Here is a 12,769-nt window from a genome sequence, read left to right as displayed (position 1 = left end):
ACGTCCATACAAAAACACAGTACAATACAGATAAAAGAAGGACAAAGTGTAGTGTGCCTGCACACAACACTACGTCCATACAAAAACACAGTACAATACAGATAAAAGAAGGACAAAGTGTAGTGTGCCTGCACACAACACTACGTCCATACAAAAACACAGTACAATACAGATAAAAGAAGGACAAAGTGTAGTGTGCCTGCACACAACACTACGTCCATACAAAAACACAGTACAATACAGATAAAAGAAGGACAAAGTGTAGTGTGCCTGCACCCAACACTACGTCCATACAAAAACACAGTACAATACAGATAAAAGAAGGACAAAGTGTAGTGTGCCTGCACACAACACCATGCGTTGATGCCATGTGTGCATATGTGCAGGCACCCGACACTACGTCCATACAAAAACACAGTACAGTACAGGAACAGATCGACATGGTACAGGGGACAGAACAACGGCAAGTGAAGTGAGAAATGACACCGGTGATGAATACTAAATAGTGCTGATAGTTAGTTATGAATGAATGAATGAATTAATGACTGAATGACTGAATGAATGAATGAATGAATGAATGAATGAAGGAATGACTGAATGAATGATGTGGTTCTTCCAACATGTCTCTGTTCTGTTCAGGCCTGTCAATATATATGCCTACTGTATAGGTGGGAATTCCTCTGGCTCTGTCTCCTGTGCGTGTGCGTGCGTGCGTGCGTGCGTGCGTGCGTGCGTGCAGGCTTGTGTGTCCTGCATACCGGTTGCCTACTGATCTGACCTCTTGACTTCTTGACCTCTCCTCCTTTTAACATTCTAAGAAGATAAACACTTCAACGTTTACCTTCCCAGACAGACAGACAGACAGACAGACAGACAGACAGACAGACAGGCAGACAGACAGACAGGCAGGCAGGCAGGCAGGCAGGCAGGCAGGCAGGCAGGCAGGCAGGCAGGCAGACAGACAGACAGACAGACAGACAGACAGACAGACAGACAGACAGACAGACAGACAGACAGACGGACAGACAGGCAGACAGGCAGGCAGGCAGACGGACAGACAGGCAGGCGGACGGACAGACAGACAGACAGACAGGCAGGCAGGCAGATTTTGACCACATCATCAGAAATCTAAATGATGACAGCTGTGTAGTTTCTGTGTTGACGTTGTGTTTCTGCTGCCTGTGAGGCTGTGCGTGCGTGCGTGTGTGCGTGTGCGTGTGTGCGTGTGTGCGTGTGTGCGTGTGTGCGTGTGTATGTGGTGTTGAGCGTTTCACTGCACTCGTCATCACCGTGTCAAATGTCTTCAGTCGGTGAGAATATGTTTAAGAGTTTGTTTTTTATGAGAACAGTCGGTTCAAAGAATACAGTGTTCTAGAGATTCAGAAGAAATGTTAAATTAGTGGTTACTGTATATCAGAGGTTAAATACTGTAAGTGAACTAATGAATGGCAAAATAAGCATTTGGGTTCTCTAAAGCACTTACTTGTGACACTTTTTAAAAACGTGTCACAGTGTTTAGATTATGAACAGAAGAGCGTGTTTAAATGCCATGGAGTCATCTGGAACGAGGCTAGTCGCTTTGGTGAGTTTCTGATCAGAGTCAATTCAATTCAATTCAAAGGGCTTTATTCTCTTTAGTCTCAATATGCTTGTCCAAGAAGAGTTGGGGGAGTGGGGGAGTGGGTGGGAGAGAATGAGCAAGCAAACTGTATCTGTACATGTCTGTATTGTCTATTGCCCACTGTCTATTTGTGTAACTGCACTGTACTGTATGTAATGTCTTTCCCTGTATACGGGACCCCCTCTAAAATGAGATGCTGCATCTCAAGGGGCTATCCTTTCAATAAATTCTGACCAAATTCTGATCCTGCAGAACTAAATTCAGGACATGTAGACAGACACTAGTTCACTGGACCACGGCTATACGGGCCACAGTGCTGTGTAGGCCTACTGTATATGATTGATTGATTGTTTATTTATTTTCGTGTGCCCAATTAACCCTCATGGGTTTATAAAGACACCATTTCACATTTGCAATTACAGCATGTTTTACATTACATGATCTATGCATTTTACAGCATGTTTACATTACACAATTCATTATATTACACCGAACCCTAGGAAATCCCCACATATAGAAGACATCTTATTAACCAAAGTACTGGGTATGCATACAGTACTGTACATACAGTAGGCCTACTGTATAAATATACAGTACTAGTAGCATACTGTATATGCATACCCTACCTGGCAGGTGAACCCAGATTAACATTTGAATGCCTGATCTGCATGTGTACAAGACGACAGACAGGTCATGCGGTAATTGGCCGTCGTCGCCCATCTGACTGTAGTTCCAGGGACCCCCTCCCATCTGACTGTAGTTCCAGGGACCCCCTCCCATCTGACTGTAGTTCCAGGGACCCCCTCCCATCTGACTGTAGTTCCAGGGACCCCCTCCCAACTGACTGTAGTTCCAGGGACCCCCTCCCATCTGACTGTAGTTCCAGGGACCCCCTCCCATCTGACTGTAGTTCCAGGGACCCCCTCCCATCTGACTGTATAGTTCCAGGGACCCCCTCCCATCTGACTGTAGTTCCAGGGACCCCCTCCCATCTGACTGTAGTTCCAGGGACCCCCTCCCATCTGACTGTAGTTCCAGGGACCCCCTCACATCTGACTGTAGTTCCAGGGACCCCCTCCCAACTGACTGTAGTTCCAGGGACCCCCTCCCATCTGACTGTAGTTCCAGGGACCCCCTCACATCTGACTGTAGTTCCAGGGACCCCCTCCCATCTGACTGTAGTTCCAGGGACCCCCTCACATCTGACTGTAGTTCCAGGGACCCCCTCACATCTGACTGTAGTTCCAGGGACCCCCTCCCAGAAGCAAAGATTTGAGTTAAAAACTGATGGTGTGTGTGTGTGTGTGTGTGTGTGTGTGTGTGTGTGTGTGTGTGTGTGTGAGTGTGAGTGTGTGTGTGTGTGTGTGTGTGTGTGTGTGTGTGTGTGTGTGTGTGTATCATCACAGTGATCCTAAATCATATTCCATCACATTCAAGGGCTTTTGGAGAGAAATGAGACCAACTTAATTCAGTCACTTTCAAATTAGAGCAAAGTTTTCTAAATTACTGCAGCTGGAGCCCCCTCGAGGACCCCTGGGGGTCCTCGAGGGGGCACCACAGGGAGACCACCTGGAACCCCCTCAAGGACCACTTATTGTTAAATATCTGAATTACTTCACTTTAAAAAATCTAGACAATTAGAACATAAAGGTTACATTAAAGTATAAAGGTTATCTCCATAGAGTATAAAGGTTATCTCCATAGAGTATAAAGGTTATCTCCATAGAGTATATTAACAGTTATCTCTCCTAAATACAACAGCATGGAATTGTGGACCAAATAAATAGTGCAGCCCTGGCATCAACATGGTTGAAAACCACTGTTGTAGAGCAGCGCCCCATAGTGGCCGGTGTGCAGCATTGCAACCAATAACTACTTTCAGTCAGGTCAAAAGCCGAGTCAAAATGAAAGAATTTTAAGACCGTCTCAAACTACAAAGTCTTTGATCCGTTCTGTCTCCGAAGCCCCACGGTCAGAATGCTCAACATTTAATCATTAAACTCCCATTAAATAGTATTAGCAGACAGTAAGATTAGTGAATGCATAACTGGCGGAATAACTCGTTTTTGTTGTGTTATTTTTCATTTTAATGAGGAATTGGGGGTTGTTTTCAAGATACAGAGTTACTTTGAGGTGTTACAGTTCTATGTATAGTGTTTATTAATTCCCAAATGTGTTTGGAAGTATTTATTCAACAGCATATAGAAAAACAGCAAGAATAACTTATGCATACCAGGCGGAAAGGCCCTTTTGGGGTTATTTTTTTTATTTTCAAGGGGTGCATAAGTATACCACTAAGCAACGACGTCGAGTCTGTGGGGGCTATGGGGCTGTAGCCCCCATGAAGAATTAAATAGCCCCTTTTAGCCCCCATGAAGATTTTCGTGGACATTTTATTTTAACATTACAGATTTTCTGGGAATTATTGACCCTCTGTGACTGTCGCAAAATTCCGAAAATGTGAACCTCTCCGCCGGCTGTTCAGAGGTGTTAAAAGTACTCAAATGCTAATCAGGTTTCTTTTGTCTTCACCTAGCCAGGTATTATATGCCTACAGTACAGTGCCCATAGGCGGCGGGTGTGTAAGGCTAGGGAAGGCTTAGCCTTCCCAAAAAATATGCTGGGTATTTTTTTAAATATATATAATATATGTGCGCAGCATTATATAGAAGGCTAGTGTGTGTGTAGTGTTGCTGCTCCCTGGTGATCGGGTAGGTAGGCTATACAGCAACTGGCCTAATCAGCATATGATTGGCTACTATTGGTATGTCTGTAAACCTCGTCCACTTCCAGTCGCTTTGTAGCAAACAGTAGCGCGCGCTGGTTTGTTTTGGGAAACAGCAAAACGCAAAATGTATTTTCCAAGGCAAAGATAAAGTAATTCAGAAGAAGAAGCTGTGACTCGGCTGTCAGAACTCAGCACCACCACCAGTGCCCGCACGGTTCACACCACTGCAGCAACACTGACACGTTCAGCGGAGTGACTGCTGTCTCTGTGCCGTCTGTGAAGAGCCATGAGCCGCGACTCCCGGGAGGGGCAGCAACACCGCCGGGTAATCTACACAGACTATAGTGAGACTAAACACACTGACTCGAGAAAAGACCCATATCGTCCAAAATACCGGTAGGCTAATCAGTCGTTGTCTGTGTATAGGCTAATTAATTGGTAAAAGTACGCTAAATAACTCATTTTTAGACCATTTTGGAAATAAATAAATCCGCGGCGGCGCGATCTAAGGGTAATGGACACATAACGGACACCCGGGTATAAATGCAATAATTTATTAACAAGAAAATAATGAATATTTACAGATACATGACATGTTAAAGAAATCCGTCGGTGAGCACTTATAACATAGTTGAAACAACAATAATGAGACAGACACAATTCAGAGTTTCAGAGTATTGGAATAGAATGTATTCGAATACGGAGACAGCAGTGACGCGTTACAATGGAACACCGTACTGACTCAACACATCTCAGTCAGGCTTCAGCTTAAATACATTATTACCCCCCCCCCCCCCCCCCCAGGGGTGGGTGGGTCTTGTATACATGACATCAGAAGACCCCTTCAGAACCACACATGTCACAGACAACAGCTTCTCATGGCTTGGTTTATGACGTCCTTAAATGTACATGTAGCATTCCACATTTCCCCCATTTAAGAACTCAAAACCAATATCACAACTCTCCGGACGTAGAAGTAGGCGAAACGACCCTGAAATCACATATCAGGTAAAAAAATTCCTACAAGGCTCTCTTTAAGTCGATCAGAGCAACCGCCCTCAGGCCTACGTTACACAGCGTCACCACAGTTTTATAACAACAAACAAGGCGAAGCCGTCCGCTCAGAACTGTCCACCTGCACACTTGACAGTGTGCTGCAGGCGTCACGTGGTTAAAACTGCACAGAGCAATCCAAACCGGCAGTCTTGTAGCTCCTGCACAGGGCTCAAGCACAAAGCACTAGGCTACTGCGCATCTCATCCACGAGCTCAACTTGCAGATTGGCCATCTTGACAGAACAGCTTTCCAAAGACCAGAAATTGTCACCGCACAGGTGACGCATCATTCTTCCGAAGCACATGATTGCAGAGTCCAGAGTGCCAACAGCACTTATATCCCTCATTTAGGAAACCAGCGTGGAGACATTCACGGATAGCAGACTAGCCACGCATCATTATCATATATCTGAAAAATAAAGGAAACCAGTGTTATACACAAAGAAAATACATATCAATAACCTAACTTAAACTAAACGGAGCATAAGCGTACAGGGCATTCTCAAATGTCAAGGAAATGTGGAACGCTTGTACATTTAAGGACGTCATAAACCAAGCCATGAGAAGCTGTTTTCTGTGACATGTGTGGTCTGGAGGTCTCTGATGTTATGTGTACAAGACCCACCCACCCCTGGGGTGGGGGGTAATAATGTATTTAAGCTGAAGCCTGACTGAGATGTGGGGAGTCAGTACGGACAGCATCATGCATAAATTACAATCAACATGAAACATATTACTTTTATTACATTTTTTTGACTATGGCGTCTTCTCTCGTGTATCATCAGATGTCCGGCTCCATGCTCGCCTCTCCTTGGAGGCCAGTTGGGTCAAAACAAAGTATACCACATTGTGACAGCTGCAGTGAGTCTACAGTCCACCTGCCTGCTGGCAATATAGCCTGGTTGTGATATGTAGATGTGATTGATATTTTTTGTTTGTTTTTTTAAGTCATTCTATAACAACAACACAAAGTAATTGAATTTATTTTATGTATTAATTGTATTTTATATATTACTATGTTATTACTAATTTTATGTATAACTATATTACTAATTGTATTGATTTGATGTATTACTATGTTATTACTAATTTTACTTCATGCATTACAAATTGTATTTGTTTTATGTATTACTGTTATTACTCATTTTATTTTTATGCATTTATTTATTTTATGTATTACTGTTATTACTAATTTTATGCATTTCTATATTGATAATTTAATTTATTTGATGTATTATTGTCTATTACTAATTATATTTATTTTATCCATTATTATGCTATTACTAATTTGATGTATTACTAATTTTAATTTAATTTAATTTTACTATTTTAATTTACTTTTATTTTACTATAATCTATTTTTTTATCGTTCGTTTTATCCATTTATTTATATTATTATCTAGTTATTTATATTGGTTTATTATTTTATTGTTTAGAGCCCTGATTGATCACATCTACATCACCACTACCAGTCAGGATCTGAGTGACTCAGAACCCTGGTGACCTCCAGATGGAGCCACACAGGAGACCAGCAACGTCCTAAAGAAAAGAAAGAAATGCTCATTACTACTTTGTTCATAAAACAATATTGATTGAAATATTTATTAACAGTTTGCAGAATTACAGTACATGTCAAGCACAAACTCAATACAAAGACTGTTAACTGCAAGTGGACGACCCAATTAAGCATTACACTTGTTTACAAGAGGGTCCACCATGTTCAATTCTTCAAAACATTTAGAGACGTAAAAATAAGACACTTCTATATAGTCAAAGAACAGAACAGGAATTCATCATAAAGGAGGTAAAAAGGGAAAATAAACGTATACAGTGAGGGGAAAAAAGGAGTCAAGGGATTCACATGTCTTAATGACTGTTGGTAGGGCGTTCCACATTTTGGTGGCATAGGAGATAATTTAGTCCCTTGTTTGTGCCGAATCTGGGTTGTACATGGTTCGTTGCACTCCCTCTGGTGTTGTGGGTGTGGACTTCGTTAACATAAAGGAAGTATCTAGACAGGTACATGGGTATCTTTGTGGTGTATCGAATCTTGTGGACCAGACCCATTGCAAGATGCTGTACTCTGTCGTCGACCCTAAGCCATTCCAGCCTGTCAAAGTGGGCAGGAGTGAGGTAGGTTCGGGGGGTGAGGCCAAGTAGGAGCCTGACCAGTTTGTTTTGGGAGGTCTGGAGCCTAGTTTTAAGGGCCTTTGAGGTGCTGTGGTACCAGGAGGTGCATGCATAGTCAAAGAAACCTTGTACGAGGGCTCCTGTTAAGGTCTTCAAGGTGTTTTTGTTGACCAGTGAGGAGATCCTGTAAAGGAATCTTGTTCTTTGGTTGACTTTTTGATTACGTTGGTGGCCATTTTATCACCGGAAAGATTAGCCTCCAGGATGGAACCTAGGTAGGTAATTTCATCTTTACGTGTGATAACATTGTCACCAACTCTAACCAAGAAGCCATTTGCCTTGCTGAGATTACTATTAGATCCAAAGAGAATGGATTCAGTTTTTCCCAGGTGTAAAGATAGTTTGTTATCAGCGAGCCAGGTGCAGATTCTACCGAGTTCAGAGCTGAGGGCCTTTTCAACCTGCAGTTTGTTCCTGTCCGAGACTAGCAGTGCCGAGTCATCTGCGAACAGGAACAAGTTGCAGTCACAAGCTGATGTCATGTCATGATCATAGTGTGTGTGCGTGTGTTGTATAGTTACCTTGCTGTGATGTAACTCCAAAGGTGATCAGAAATAGTTGCTCCATCGGCTAGAAACGTGCTCTTCACCGGCATGATGATCTTGTTCCTAAAAAAAGTCTATAGTCAACCCCAACTGATTACAGAACATGATATAAAAAAACACAACTAGAAGGATTTAGGCCTGTCACAATTACCTAATCGCCAAGTATTTGAGATACTTTTTTAGAGATTAGTCATAATCGTCTCCATGTTGAAAATGTTCATATATTGTCAAACATTTTAAAGAAATAATGGAAGCAACCGATCTACAAGCTCTAAACGTGTCACTTTGTAATTTTCTTCTCTTTTAGTGTATAAAGTTGTTGAATTATGCCATGTGCAGCTTTTTGTTTACAAAGCCTACAAAAGCCAAAGTTTTATTTAGAATGTTATGTTATGACGCAATTAAATTGTTACTAGTAATTTATTTGAGAAACAATTAAATCTGCCATTATAAAACCTCAAATTCCGACAGGCCTAAACGGGTTCCAGTGATGTCTACCGAACTTTGCAGCTCCATCCGAGCCTCCCAGCGACCCAGAAGTCCTCAGCGGAAACACCCAGGGAAAGCTTCGGATCTCGGGCATCGGCTGAGATCTCCATTCTAACAAAGAACGAAAGACAGACAGACACACACACACGCACCCCAAATTAGCTTTGCTGTGTGTGTGTGGGTGTGGGTCCTGTCACAACATACACATGCACTTACAGTAACGTTTAAGAATAGGGATTGACCGATTATCGGCAACGGACGATTATTGGCTTTTTACTATAAAGCCTATAAAAAAGCCCCAACCCTAAAGCGGTTCGTACTGTCGAGTTCCTCACCGAAGCGGTTCGTATATGTTGAGTTCCTCTCTGAAGTCCTCCAGCGTCTACCCAGATCTCCGTCCTCTGTCCTCCCATCCATCCAGGCCCAGGTCCGAAGTCCTCCAGCATCTACACAGATCTCAGTCCTCTGTCCTCCCATCCATCCAGGCCCAGGTCGGAAGTCCTCCAGCGTCTACCCAGATCTCCGTCCTCTGTCCTCCCATCCATCCAGGCCCAGGTCCGAAGTCCTCCAGCGTCTACCCAGATCTCCGTCCTCCCATCCATCCATGGACAGACCTGCAGATCGCTAGAGGCTCCAGCTGCGTCTACTGCCATTTCCATCCTGAGAGAGAAAGAAGAAAGCATTAGCTCTACAAGCTCACAACACGTTGCAACGCGGTGTGAGCTTGTAGATCTGCTATTTTTGCTGAACGCTCCCTCAGAATAGGGATGCTGGGTTTGAAGTGGTAGTGTCATTAAGACTTTGATTAGCTTGGAAGGCTGACAGACATTCAACCACAGTGCCACTAGGAGGCATCAACACATGTACAGTCCTCAACATCTTTTGTCATTTTTTATTCAAGTGCTTCTAAAAGCAGATGAGATATTGACTCTCAAACTATTGTGCAGAGTCATTTAGATTTATCATAAAATATTTAAAACATTTGGATGACTGTAGTAAATGATGCCATTCTTCGTGCCATAACAGTACAAAAGCAGTTATCCATCCTCAGAAACAAGCCATAACTATTCCTACTCACAGCTCATCAGAGTCCTCTGAGGAAGCCCCCGGGGGGGGGGGGGGAGCTTTGGAACGGATCTCTGTCCGGGAACATCAGCTCGTCTATCGATATCTCCATTCTAACAAAGAAAGAAAAGAAAAAAACACACCAAATTAGCTTTGCTCTGTGTGTGCATGCGTGTGTGTGTGTGTGTGCATGTACCCTGTCCAGCAGTGGCGTTCCAGCGACGTCTACCCAGATCTCCGTCCTCCCATCCATCCATGGACAGACCTGCAGATCTCTAGAGGCTTCAGCTGCGTCTGCCATTTCCATCCTGAGAGAGAAAGAAGAAAGCATTAGCTCTACAAGCTCACAACACGTTGCAACACGGTGTGAGCTTGTAGATCTGCTATTTTTTGCTGAACGCTCCCCCCAGAATAGGGATGCTGGGGTTTTAAGACTTTGATTAGCTTGGAAGGCTGACAGACATTCAACCACAGTGCCACTAGGAGGCATCAACACATGTACAGTCCTCAACATCTTGTCATTTTTTATTCAAGTGCTTCTAAAAGCAGATGAGATATTGACTCTCAAACTATTGTGCAGAGTCATTTAGATTTATCATAAAATATTTAAAACATTTGGATGACTGTAGTAAATGATGCCATTCTTCGTGCCATAACAGTACAAAAGCAGTTATCCATCCTCAGAAACAAGCCATAACCATTCCTACTCACAGCTCATCAGAGTCCTCTGAGGAAGCCCCCGGGGGGGGGGGGGGGGGGAGCTTTGGAACGGATCTCTGTCCGGGAACATCAGCTCGTCTATCGATATCTCCATTCTAACAAAGAAAGAAAAGAAAAAAAACACACCAAATTAGCTTTGCTCCGTGTGTGCATGTGTGTGTGTGTGTGTGTGTGTGTGCGTGTACCCTGTCCAGCAGTGGCGTTCCAGCGACGTCTACCCAGATCTCCGTCCTCCCATCCATCCATGGACAGACCTGCAGATCTCTAGAGGCTTCAGCTGCGTCTGCCATTTCCATCCTGAGAGAGAAAGAAGAAAGCATTAGCTCTACAAGCTCACAACACGTTGCAACATGGTGTGAGCTTGTAGATCTGCTATTTTTTGCTGAACGCTCCCCCCAGAATAGGGATGCTGGGGTTTTAAGACTTTGATTAGCTTGGAAGGCTGACAGACATTCAACCACAGTGCCACTAGGAGGCATCAACACATGTACAGTCCTCAACATCTTTTGTCATTTTTTATTCAAGTGTTCTAAAAGCAGATGAGATATTGACTCTCAAACTATTGTGCAGAGTCATTTAGATTTATCATAAAATATTTAAAACATTTGGATGACTGTAGTAAATGATGCCATTCTTCGTGCCATAACAGTACAAAAGCAGTTATCCATCCTCAGAAACAAGAACTATTCCTACTCACAGCTCATCAGAGTCCTCTGAGGAAGCCCCCGGGGGGGGGGGAGCTTTGGAACGGATCTCTGTCCGGGAACATCAGCTCGTCTATCGATATCTCCATTCTAACAAAGAAAGAAAAGAAAAAAAACACACCAAATTAGCTTTGCTCCGTGTGTGCGTGTGCGTGTGTGTGCGTGTACCCTGTCCAGCAGTGGCGTTCCAGCGACGTCTCCCACGATCTCCATCCTAACAAAGAAATAAAGATTGATTAGAGTGACCAAGAGCCAGATATATATTATATATATATATATATATATATATAGCCTAGTCCTACATCAAACTTTTATTTATAGAGACATTTTAAAACAGAAGCTAAACATATCACTTGCAGTAATCAACGTTTAAAGGACCACTTCACCACTTTTCAACCTATCTTCATTATACTAGTCCTCACTAATAATGGCTACCATTTTTTTGGTGTCTCATAGGACTGTGGGCAGTTCGATAAGGATTCCAAGCTATTAGAAACGGCAGGCTTTCTAGTCCTGAAAAGTTGCAATGCAAAAATGGAAGCCATCGTTCTCACGATAATAAAAATCTAAACATTTTTGTAAATAAATATTGTTTAAAAAGAATCTGCCTAACGATGATGTCACTGGTGGATGAGTTTCTGAACAGCACAGTCCTCCTATGAGAAGCAGACTGAGTAGGATCTTTTTTTACTATAGAGTTCTTACTGTGCGGTTCCTCACCTGGCAGGCCCAGGTCCGAAGTCCTCCGGCATCTACCCAGATCTCCGGCCTAAGAAAGAAAGACATGTAAAGACAATATTTTGCAGCTTTTGTTGAGCTGCAAATTCAGAACCACTTAATCCCTCTATATATATATATATTTGATAAAACAGACCTTTAAAGAGAGCATTTGGTATATGCTCCGATTTCACTCTACACAGATTGATTTGCCAAAAATAGCAGATCTACAACAAACATGTTGCAACGTGGTGTGAGCTTGTAGATCTGCTATTTTTGCTGAACGCTCCCCCCCCAGAATAGGGATGCTGGGGTTGAAGTGGTTCAAAAGTGTCATTAAGACTTTGATTAGCTTGGAGAGCTGACAGACATTCAACCAGTGCCACTAAGAGGCATCATACTGCCATGCTATACTTCGTGCCATCACAGTACAAAAGCAGATATCCATCCTCGAAACAAAGAAATATTCCTACTCACAGCTCATCAGAAGTTCGCAGAGGAAACCCCCGGGAGGGAAGCTTTGGAACGGATCTCTGTCCTTCCACGACGCATCCACCCTGACAAAGAAAGAACAAAAGATTAATTAAAGTGACCAAGAGACATTGTGTACTTTCACATCATACACAAAATGTATAGAGAACATTTAAAACAGAAGCTGACCATACCATTCCATGGACAGCGAGAACTGCAGATATCCACCTGTATGGGCGCCGGTTGAGCCTCGATCGCAGCATCTGGAAAGAAGACATAGTGGTTATAGTCTATGAATGGCTGAAGAGCTTTGCACATCACTCACTTGTTGCCGCCAATAGGAATTTGTGATGTCTGTGTGGCGACAATTTCTCTGTCTGTCCATTTTTAATAATACATACAATTTATATAGCACTTTTCAAGGTACCCAAAGTTGCTTCACAAAACAGAAGTAAAAACAAATT

The 12,769-nt window shown here is 43.0% G+C and overlaps 2 long non-coding RNA genes across 2 annotated transcripts; both read right to left on the bottom strand.

Moving 5' to 3' along the window:
• Positions 1-6,171: 6,171 nt before the first annotated feature.
• LOC308322065 lies at positions 6,172-10,002 on the bottom strand. Its single transcript, XR_013964680.1, has 6 exons — positions 9,890-10,002; positions 9,707-9,806; positions 8,964-9,288; positions 8,643-8,739; positions 8,116-8,202; positions 6,172-6,943 (listed from the first exon to the last, which is right to left on the bottom strand). It is a non-coding gene; the product is annotated as an uncharacterized lncRNA (long non-coding RNA).
• Positions 10,003-11,271: 1,269 nt separating this feature from the next.
• LOC308322483 lies at positions 11,272-12,548 on the bottom strand. Its single transcript, XR_013964726.1, has 4 exons — positions 12,500-12,548; positions 12,312-12,391; positions 11,838-11,886; positions 11,272-11,331 (listed from the first exon to the last, which is right to left on the bottom strand). It is a non-coding gene; the product is annotated as an uncharacterized lncRNA (long non-coding RNA).
• Positions 12,549-12,769: the final 221 nt, after the last annotated feature.

Source organism: Protomyctophum bolini (assembly GCF_963924005.1).
Source record: "Protomyctophum bolini genome assembly, chromosome: 10".
NCBI lineage: Eukaryota > Metazoa > Chordata > Actinopteri > Myctophiformes > Myctophidae > Protomyctophum > Protomyctophum bolini.
This window is presented reverse-complemented; position numbering and strand designations above follow the sequence as displayed.